Source organism: Pongo pygmaeus, chromosome 3, assembly GCF_028885625.2.
Source record: "Pongo pygmaeus isolate AG05252 chromosome 3, NHGRI_mPonPyg2-v2.0_pri, whole genome shotgun sequence".
NCBI classification, from domain to species: domain Eukaryota; kingdom Metazoa; phylum Chordata; class Mammalia; order Primates; family Hominidae; genus Pongo; species Pongo pygmaeus.
Genome location: NC_072376.2, coordinates 86,301,121 through 86,312,874, shown reverse-complemented (window position 1 = coordinate 86,312,874; position 11,754 = coordinate 86,301,121). Strand labels below are relative to the sequence as shown.

General features: G+C 40.5%; 1 pseudogene; it reads left to right on the top strand.

The window, feature by feature from the left end:
• Nucleotides 1-4,803: 4,803 nt before the first annotated feature.
• On the top strand, nt 4,804-5,378 carry LOC129035512 (coiled-coil domain-containing protein 90B, mitochondrial-like; annotated as a pseudogene).
• The last annotated feature ends 6,376 nt before the right edge of the window (nt 5,379-11,754 follow it).

Sequence of the window (11,754 nt, the reverse complement as noted above, 5' to 3'; positions counted from 1 at the left end):
AGTTGCTGGTTGAATATGCCAGGGCAACCTGGAAGTGAAGGAAAATGGCAATTCTCTACATAGTCCAACAAACTGTTGGATTATGTAGAGAGGCTACAGTCTGCCTACTTAGCAAATAAGTTACTCTTTGTGTGATTCCAGCTTATACCCAAAAATAGAATGCCAATCCATATCTTTATGTTACCCATCCCTTTTGTTTCTTTTGAACAGGAGCTGGAGGTCATGGGTTGGCCCACAGGAATAAGTGGGATCAGTCTTTTGTGTTCTGTTGGCCTGTGGGACTTTTATAAAGAGACAGGTTTCATTCAAGATAAGTGAACCCAGCTGCTTATTCCTAAAAGTTTAACTGCAGTTGGGGTACTAAGGAGAACTTGATAGGATCCCTTTCATTTTGGGCGAAAGTTGATCTGCTGGGGATCCTTCTTTCCAAGTTTTTAATAGGACCCAGTCTCCTGGCTGGGTTGTAACAATATTCTCTTCCTTAGTAGGGGAAGGAGTCTGATTTCCATATTCAAGGAGCACCTTTTGCATTTGTCCTAAATTGATTACATAATTTTGTACTTGAAAGTATTTATGTCTATCAGGAAGTCTGTATTTAAGAAAGGCCTTCCATACATCATTTCAAAAGTGTTGCACTATAGATTTCTCTTGGAAACAGCTTGAACCCATAACAAGGCTACAGGCAATATAGATAGTCAGGTTTCTGATGTTTCCTGGCATAGTACTTTTTAGAGTTTGATTAGCTCTTTCTACTTTTTCTGAAGACAGTGGCGTCCATACTAAATGAAGGAGGTACTTAATTCCTAGGGCCGAAGATATGTTTTGGGTAATTGTCACTGTGAAAGATGGGCCGTTATTGTTTTGCAAGCTCTTAGACAGACTAAATCTAGGAATTATTGCCTTTCATAGGAGGTTAGAAACCTTGTCTTTTCAGACCAGGTAGGAAAAGCCTCAGTCCAACCAGTAAAGGATTGATGAATACTAATAAATATTTAAATCCTTTACATGGGGACATCTGAGCATAATCTACTAGTCAATCTTCACTGGCATACATTCCGCTATGCTGAACAGGCCTTACTAAAGGAGAAGGAAAAGTTTGGTTATTTGGGTTATTCTGGGCACAGAGTTCACAGGACTGAGTTACCTGCTTTACTGTTCTAAGTAAGTAAGCCTTTTCCTATAAAAAGACGAGACATTGGCTGGGAGTGGTGGTTCATGCCTGTAATCCTAGCACTTTGGGAGGCTGAGGCGCATGGATCACCTGAGGTGAGGAGTTCGAGACCAGCCTGACCAACACAGAGAAACCCTGTCTCTACTAAAAATACAAAATTAGCCAGACGTGGTGGTGCATGCCTGTAATCCCAGCTACTCAGGAGGCTGAGGGAGGAGAATCACTTGAACCCAGGAGGTGGAGGTTGTGATGAGCTGAGATTGTGCCATTGCACTACAGCCTGGGCAACAAGAGTGAAACTCTGTCTCAAAAATAAAAAAAAGAGAGAGAGAGACATTAATTGAAACAAGGAATCTCTTCCCAAATGAGTAGAGTCATGCAAATGCTTAACTATTTTCCACTGATTAGCACCTGGTATCAATAACTTGTTGTCATTGATAAGTCAGCCAGAAGGATCTTGAATTAAACCCTGACTTTTAGCCCATTCTTGTTCCTCTTTAGTATATCTTGGTTCTGTCATTACCAGGGCAGAGGACACTAACATGCCTACAAGTCCAACTGGCTGCTTTAATGCAGCTGCCATAGCTCCTGCATCTGCAAAGGAGTTTCCCTTAGCCACACTAGAGTCTCCTTTTTGATGCCCTCTGCAATGGATTATAGCTACTTCCTTGGTCAGCAAAACAGCATCTAAGAGATTTAAAATATTTAAGTGATGTTTCACAGAGGAAACCTCAGCAGTTAGGAGTCCCCATTCTCCCCATTCGTTCCATGAGCATGAAGCACCAAAATGGCATACATAGAATCAGTACAAATGTTAATTATTAAGTCATTTCCCAGTTGCAGGGCTATTAATATGAGCTATTAATAATTGCAGGGCTATTAGCAAGAGCTATTCCTTCTGCCTTTTGAGCTGAGGTCGAAGTTGGTGAGGCCTGAGAATTAATTACCTTGTGTTGACTGACAACGGCATACCCAGCTTTTCTTTGTCCCTGGCGCACAAAGCTACTTCCATCTATAAAACATTCACTTCAGGATTATCTAGAGGCTCATCATTTAAATCCAGCCAGCTGGAATAAACTTGCTCCATTACTTTTATACAAGAATGATATAGGGTGCCAGTGGGTTCAGGCAGATAGGTAGCTGGATTTAAAGTCTGGCATATCTTAAGGGTTACATGAGGAATGTTTAGCAACAAAGCCTGATATTTCAATAAGTATCTCCGTCATCTACTGGTGTCCTTTAGCTTCTAGGACTCCTTGTACTTGGTGTGGGGTTAAAACTTCCAGATGTTGTCTTAAAGCCATTTAATTGACTTCATCTCCTAAAAGAGCAGTTGCTGCAACTGCCCTGAGGCATTCAGGTCATCCTGAAGTGACATGGTCTAATTGTTTAAAAAATATATATCACTGGTTCGGGGATATCTCCTAGTTTCTGGATAAGGACACCCAGGGTGGTTCCTTGTTTCTTAGCCACATTAGAGAAAAATGGCTTATCAAAATTAGGGATCCCTAGGACTGGAGCTGATCCCAATTTTTCCTTGAAACTATTAAAAGCTTGTTTACAATTGCTATTCCATTCTAAAGAATCTACGTTTGCTCCTTTCAGGGCATCATATAAAGGCTTGACCACGTGCCCCAATCCTGACACCGCTAGAAAATTTGCAGCTGCTTTCTAGTTTGGGGTTGTGGAATGCCCAAGATAGCTTCCTTTTGTTCTGGTACTATTGCCTGGGTGCCAGGGGTTAGGACATATCCTAAGTATTTAGCCTCTTGAGTTGAAATCTAGGCCCTCTGCTGTGAGACCCTATACCCATTAGCTCCCAGAAAAATTTAGCAACTTAAAGGTATTTTCATCCAAGTTTCTTTTGGTTGGGCTAGCAACCAACGCATCATCCACATATTGGATAATAATGCCCTTATTTAAGTGTAACATCCTTAATTCTCTAGCCAATGCATTTCCAGACAGATAAGAGAGGGCCCTAAATACATGGGGAAGAACTGTCCAAGTTCATTGATAAACCAAATGACTGTCAGGCTCAATCCATTCAAAAGCCAAGATGAATTATGAATCAGGGAGTACTGCAATGCAAAAAAAAAAAAAAAAGACATCTTTAAGAGGTAACTCTGTAAACCAATTGGCATCCCCAGGGATGGGACCCAGGCTAATAGCACGTAGGGACTGGGCACTATAGGATGTATGGGAATGACAGCCTCATTGAAAGCTTGAAGTTCTTGACCAAATCTATGGTGTCCATTTGGTTTTTTAACTGGTATGATTGGTGTATTACAACGGAGACTCACAGAGGTTTAACAACCCGAATTGCAAAAACTTAGCTATTAATGGTTGGATCCCTCTTTGTGCCTCTAGCTTTAAGGGGTATTGTCTCTTCCAGGGGTACAGGACATCAGGTTTAAGTTGGATACAAATGGGGGGAACATTTAACACTTTGCCTGAAACCTCAGTGTCCCACACTATAGGATTTACCTGGGAAGTAAATAAATTTCCCATTGTCTTTCCTCCCTTATCACAGGAAAGCAGAAGGAACAAACCCTCATCTGCCTTGTGATTTCCAAGAGATACCACTGTTTGCAGCTGAGCCATCAAATCCCTTCCCAACAAGGGGGTTGGGCATTCAGGCATGAAAAGAAAGGCATGTGAGGAGACTAAAATCTCTGAAGAGCAGCTTAAAAGATAGGTAAAATGGCATGTATTAGCTTGTTCATCTATCCCTGTGACCATACAGTTTTGGGGTGATGGAAGCCCATTATAATGGGTCAAAACAAAGTAAGCAATTCCATGTCCAAAAGGAAGTTAATATTCTTTTTCTTTTTTTTTTTTGAGACTGAGTCTCACTCTGTCCCCCAGGCTGGAGTGCAGTGGTACAATCTCAGCTCACTGCAACCTCCGACTCCCAGGTTCAACTGATTCTCCTGCCTCAGCCTCCTGAATAGCTGGAATTACAGGCACCTGCCACCATACCCGGCTAGTTTTTGTATTTTTAGTAGAGTTTCACCGTGTTGGCCAGGCTGATCTCGAACTCCTGACCTCAAGTGATTCACCCACCTCGGCCTCCCAACGTGCTGGAATTACAGGCATGAGCCACTGCACCCAACCCAAAAGTTAATATTCTTACCTGCCACTTCAAGGGTTACCTGTGGCTCCTCTGGAGATATGTTTCCAATAGGAGATGTGGCAGAAGGTCTCTTGGGCTTGCTTGGCTATTTCAGCCATCATTGGTTCAGGTGCCAATGGCTCCCTTTCGAGCGCTGGGCATTTCCTCTTCCAATGTCCAGTTTTTTTTACAATGCACACACTGATTTATGCCAAAGGCATCGTGACTTGGATGCCCAGTTTTATGTTTTCCACCTTTTCACTTCCCTTGTTCAGGCTAAGAACCAGGAGGGCAATCCCACGTGGGAGGTGAGCTTAAGGCTGCAGCCAAGAGCTGCACCTTTTGGGAGGTCCTTTTTGCTCTTTCTGCTTCCTATGTTCTGCCCTGTTATTAAAAACTAAAAATGCCATATTCAAAAGCCTGCGGAGAGACTTCTTCAGCACCACAACCAAGGAGGGATATGATAGGCCGCCAGTGGATATAACTCCTTTAGAAGAAAGGAAGTTAACTTTTGATATCCATGCATTGGTTCAGGACTTGGAAACTCATGGATTTGACAAAACACAAGCAGAAACAATAGTATCAGCATTAACTACTTTATCAAATGTCAGCCCGAATACTACCTGTAAAGAGATGGTCGCTCAAGCTCAACAGAAAATAACAGTACAACAGCGAATGGCTTATTTGGACTCTATCAGAAAAGACATGGTCGTCCTAGAGAAAAGTGAATTCACAAATCTGAGAGCAGAGAATGAGAAAATGAAAATTGAATTAAACCAAGTTAAGCAACAACTAATACATGAAACCAGTTGAATCAGAGCAGATAATAAACTGGATATCAACCTAGAAAGGAGCAGAGTAACAGATATGTTTACAGATCAAGAAAAGCAACTTATGGAAGCAACTACAGAATTTACAAAAAAGGATACCCAAACCAAAAGTATTATTTCAGAGACCAGTAATAAAATTGACGCAGAAATTGCTTCCTTAAAAACACTGATGGAGTCTAACAAACTTAACACAATTCATCACCTTGCAGCCTTGGTGTTTATTTGCCTGGCAATAGCATTGGGATTTTTTAGATTCTGGAAGTAGTATTAATGCTTTTACTGCTGTGTCTTTTGGCGTCTTAGAACACCAAACCAGGAGAGATTGACTTTGAACATTGTCTGTTGTAGCAAAGATTTACTACACAAGATTATTCAAAGTATATATGGACTAAAAGAGGAAATGTTTTAGAATGAGAAGAGATATTTTGTCTTTATTGTGTGTGCGTGAGTGTATGTGTGTGTGTGTGTCTTTTTTATGTTGAAAAGCTGTCATTCAAACCTGGTTTATTTGAGATAGAAGAGCATTTTGTCCTTTTGATAGTTCATAGAAATTAAACCAGAATTTTCTTGTGTTTGCTTGATCAGTTCTGTAAATCATACAGGATTTTGTTGGTATTGACTGAATGTTTGAAAACTATTCCCTAGCCTACGTACTTATTACTGAATTAACTTCCCTGATAACCATTGCATAATTACATTTTTCTATAAAATAAAAGATTATTACAACAACAACAACAACAGCTGATCCATAGGGGTCTGGGGACCCATAGCTGCTTTTTGTAGTTCCATACAGATATATCAGGGTCAGACTGGGTTATAAACTGTACTCCCAAAAGGGTTTGTCCTTTTTTTTGAGTCAGAATTAGTGTTAGTACACTTCCTAATTGCCTCAACTAAACACCCATGAAGCAAAGATGGATTCTTATCTTTACCCTGAGAAACTTCCTTAATCTCTTCATAGTTAATAGGCTTTTTCATACACTTCTTCATCCCTTCCAACAAACAAGGAACCATATGAGTGCTCCTCCTCAAGTCCTCACTGCCCCTTTGATGATAGTTCCATTCCAGATCTTGATCTGGAACTGCTGCATCTCCTGCCTGATATATATTATGGTTAGGGCTATGAGCCAATATCTCATCTGTGTGGGTCCTAGCTGTCCCCAAAATGCAATGTTTCTGTCCCACTGTACAACACAGAGACAACCAACATGCAGATTCTGCCAAGTAAAACTATAGGTCAGAGTTAATTTCTCAAACTCATCTATGAATTTTCCTGGATCTTCAGAGAAATTACTAAACTTTTTTTTACATAGAGTCAAATCAGACATAGAAAAGGGGACATGTACTCTTACAATGCCTTCTTCCCCATTTGCCACCTCTCTAAGTGGACAAACTTTTCCCTTTGGAGGTTGGTAAGAGGCTCCACTACAAGTAGTACCCACAGGGCTAGGTTCCTCAGGGATTGGTGGGTATAGAGTGGGACTAGATGGGTAAGGAGGAAGGGACTAAGGGGTATCAGCAGAACTTTCAGGTGGACAGAGGGGAGAATGGGCTGACACACCTGAACCTTCACAGCTGAGAGAAGGAGGTTCTGCTCCACCAAAAAGTGTCTGCTGGCCTGTGGGGGCTTGCATCAAGAGATTGTCTAGTATGTCTAGTTCTTTTTCTTCCTTTCCTTTCATCAAACATGCACATGCCTGTTGCAGGGTTTTATCCTGACTGAGCAGCAAAAATGCTTGAACACATGGTATTTCATCCCATGTTTCATCCCACTTACAAAGCAAATCAGGTTGAAGTATAATATAACATTAAATACTATATATTTAATTATATACTATAATATTAAAGGCTGTACTTCCAATAGGAGACCATTTCTTTTGTTTTTCCAAATAATACTGAGGCCAAACAGTATTACATAGAAACAGCAATTCACCAATTTTCTCCTTAATCCCATTTATTTTAATCTGATCTCAGTGTTCAAGGATACATCTTAGTGATAAGTCCTTTGGGATCAATGTCATGGTTCCCATGAAGGAGGCAGGTGATGCTGAAAGAAAAGTTCCAAATCAGTGAGATTGTATTGCCACTGGCCAAGTTCCACTAAAAAGGATAGGAGAGGTTTTTAAGGCCAGCTGCATTAATGAGGAGATTGCTGCTGAAAATTGAATTATCTTACCACAGTAGCCAAATAATATAAATGAGCTGAGCTGTGAATCTTAGATAAACCACAACATAGAACCCAGTGAAAGAAATGTGAAATAAGGCAAAGGAAATGAGGGAGATTTAGATGGAAATGACCAGAGCAAGTAGGCTCTGGGCAATAGTTGCAGTGTGGATTGGACAAGCAAAGCTGATTTGCCCGAATTTTGAAAAGATAAGAAGTGTTTTTAGTGTGCAAATGAAACAAAACAGCAAGGAGAAAGGTCCCCTGGTTTCCATTCTAGTGCTTCTCAATCACGCCTAGTGATTGCAACAAAACATAACCACATTTATGTAATCTTATTGCTTAAATACCAAATCTTCATCAGCAATTTTAGAGAAAGTTAAAATCTCTAAGATCAGTTAAATGAAGTCTCCTGAAAATGACAGTGAAACAGAGACAGTGCCCAAAAAATGGATTCATGCAGCAAAGAGGACAAGGCAGATAAATACAAACAGCATAGCAGTTAACATCTCCTGATGCCAAACCTATTCTTAGCCAAGAGGAATTTTACTGAGAGGGCCCTCTAACCCCATAAATCTTAGGAAGGACTCTAACCTCCAAAGTTGGGCCTGAAACCCAGGTTCGGTCAAGTGTCCTTGCCTTTTATTAAGAGGAACCTTTAATCCTCTCTGTCAGGAGAGACTCTAACTCCCCTAAGTTGGGCCTCTAACCCAATCCCATCCTTTAGCCGGGTACTCCACTGCTTACCCAAAGTCAGCTAATTGGTACTGCAGTCTATTTCCTTTGGGTTGGGGGGGTCTCCTCAGTATTGTCCCTTCATGGTTGCCAGAAAGATGTTACCAGAAAGGGGTCCCAATCCAGACCCCAAGAGAGGGTTCTTGGATCTTGGGCAGAAAGAATTCAGGGTGAGTCCACAGAGCAAAGTGAAAGCAAGTTTTGTAAGAAATTGGTATAAGAACAGCTACTCCACAGGCAGAGTAGAGTGTTCCCAAAAGTAAGAGGAGGAACGTGTTCACCCTAGGTACAATGCTTGTTTATGTATAGGAGAAAAAGAGATCATGGGGAAACGTGCTCTGCTACAAGAGTTTGTGATAAAGAATTAATATTGTTAATTACTATGTTTTGCAAGAATTGATATTGGCATCTTTAAAGCAAAATTAGGAATGCTTCTGTTCTCAAGATAATGGGATATCAGTAAACTCCTAATTCTAATCTGTTTAGTAAATATTATCAATCTGTTCTCTTAACTGTAAACATCTAGAAGCTAGGAATCCCTAACTTTCTGGAAATGCAGCCCAGTAGGTCCCAGCCTTATTTTTCCTAGCCCTCACTTAAGACAGAGTCACTTTGGTTCGAACACCTCTGACAGTGTTACTGTGGGAGCTGGAGAAGGAGAGGAGGAGACGCGTCTAACAGTAATTCTGTCATCATGAGTCCTTCTTTGTGAGTCCTCCTGAGTCACCATGTCAGGTGTTCCAGAAGTAACTGGAGAGACGTTGAGGGATGGTGGAGATGTCAGACCCACAATAGCACAGTAGGGGCAATCCAGAAAAACATCACATTGTTTGTCTTTCCTGGCTACCCATATAAATAATAAAGAAAAAGACCTATCCTGTCTTCGCCAGTGATGCTCCACTGCATAACTCCTCCACTTACCAATGAGTTCAATAGTTGCAATGGATAACAGCTTTGCAATTTTAGCTGCCTGTTATAATGCCTCTCTTCCTGAGGGCTTTCTCCAACTGGTGGTGGGAAAGCAGGCTTGGCAGACAGAGCTCACAGGCAGGATGGCCTGTGATTTCATACCCTTAGAGGATGGACAGAAGTTAATGGATGAATATTCAATTTTCCCAGTCTGTCTGTTAGATAATTCTAGAAGTTTCTTTCTCTTTTTCTCTCCTCATACATTTCTATATAAATTTTAAATATTTTATATTAGAATAAAATAGAATAAAAATAGAATAAAATAAATATATAAATATATAAAATGTTCCACTTCTCTCTTCATTATGATTATACCTTCTTTTAATCCCCTGAGCATATTTGTAATAACTATTTTAAAATTCTTGTCCACTAGTTTATCATTTTGTCATGCCTGATTCTATATTGACTTGATTTTGTTTTACTTATTATGGCTTACGCTGATTTCTGCAGGAAATTTTGAATCTTAAGTTGCTGAGTGTCAATATTTGTTTTCCTTCTTTGGAGTCTTGGGTTTTGTTCTGTCAAGTGGTTAAGTCACTAGGGCATCAGTTTTATCTATTTGAGGCTTGTTGTTGAGCTTTGTTAGGGTGGTCTAGAAACATTCTTCACTCTAGGGTTTGTTTAGCTGTACTACTAGGTCATGTCCTTCCCGTGCCTTTAGTGATGCCCTGAGTGCTCACGAGTTCTCTTCTTTCTGATAGGCCAGACCTCAAATATTTCCCCACTCCATGTTAGGTCTGAGATTTGCTCAGCTGACAATTTTCTGGTTACTCTTTGCTTAACTTACGGAGTTTCGTTACCTATGCATTAGTGACTTAATATTGATCAAACAGATCCAATGGGACCTCAATGCAGATTTCTGGAGCTCAGGTTTCCTGCACAGATCTCTCCTTCCTCAAACTCTTTTCCTAAACTTCTAGACACCCTAGTTATCCTCTACTCAAATCTGAGCTCCCTCAACTCAGCAAGACTGCCATGGTTTACTTTGGATCTTTCCTCCTGCACAGTGGTCCAGAATTGCACCAGCAAAAAATCCAGGGTGTTCATCGATCTCATCTTGTTTATTTCCTTTACTCAGGGATTGTAATCTTTCCCTGTTTGTTGTCTAATGTGTAAAAGGAGTTGCTTCATATATTCTTTGGGTTTTCTAGTTCTTTAAGACAGGAAGTTAAAACTTCTGTTTTAGTTCAATATGACTCGAAATTGAAGTCTTAGAGGGACAATTCTGAGGAACATTTTACAAGGTTTGTGTAAGACTCCAGGCAAGGTTGAGCTACGATTGCCCACAGTGATATCTCATTCATTACATACCCTTTATTAGATTATTTTCTCTTCCCTATTCCACATTCCCCCACTTCCTCACTCCTTTCTATAATCATCTCCAAGACAAACTGCACTTAAGTCTTTGTGTCAGACTCAGTTTTAGGGGAGCCTGAACATAGACAATTGGGCCCCCAGAAATTATACCTCACAGCAAAGGCTTATGACTACTATTTTATTATTTATTTATTTATATTTTTATTATACTTTAAGTTCTGCGGTACATGGGCAGAACGTGCAGGTTTGTTACATAGGTATACGTGTGCCATGGTGGTTTGCTGCACCCATCAACCCACCATCTACATTAGGTATTTCTCCTAATGCTATCCCTCCCCCAGCCCCAACCCCCAACAGGCCCCAGTGTGTGATGTCCCCCCTCCCCCATGTCCATGTGTTCTCATTTTTCAACTACCACTTATGAGTGAGAACATGCGGTGTTTGGTTTTCTGTTCTTGTGTCAGTTTGCTGAGAATGATGGTCTCCAGCTTCATCCATGTCCCTGCAAAGGACATGAACTCATCCTTTTTTATGGCTGCATAGTATTCCATGGTGTATATTTGCCACATTTTCTTTATCCAGTCTATCATTGATGGGCATTTGGGTTGGTTCCAAGTCTTTGCTATTGTGAACAGCAATAAACATACTTATGCATGTGTCTTTATAGTAGAATGATTTATAATCCTTTGGGTATATAACCAGTAATGGGGTTGCTGGGCCAAATGTGACTACTATTTTACTAAGGAGAACCAGGGGAAAGAAAATGGGAAATGAGGCAGAAAAAAGTGAAAGCCCATAATAGGAGAGAGCATAACCACACTGGCCATTGCTGCACACAACTGAGTTCTTGACCTCACAAAGGGGCTGTTATGAGTGTGAATTCTTCTGCAGAAACTGTATAACCAACTCAAACCAAGGAATTATAGTTGCTGTGTTTACAGGAGAGCCATAAATCACCCTAATAGCAGGGCATCAGCCTCTGATTTGTATTCCTTGGCTATACTTAATATTAAAACCTGGAATCTAAATTCATAAGGCCCTCAAGTAGGGGGAAGAGAGTCTACCAAACTACATGCTGGATCTCATGTTGACCTGTGAAGAGGTTAGTACTCCTACTGTCATTTTTGTCCTCCACATTAGAAGTAGTAAATCTTTTCTTTTATAGGTGTAAGTTAGTTATAATTGTTCCTGCTGCTTTCAACAATCCCCTAAAAAGGAAGCCAGATTGTATGGAGAGCAACAAACCAATCAAAGGTTAAGGCTAGACACTGATCCCTTGATAGCCAGACAGGAATTTGGTTCAAAACTTGAGATCACACATGAAAAAACAGTCTTCTCCTTTTATAAATGGAACTGTGAAGGCTCAGAGACCACCAAGGAGTTACCAAATGTCACAGAACTATTTTATTACAAAATTCGGCTAGAACTCAGTTTTCTGATGTTTAATACAGGGAGA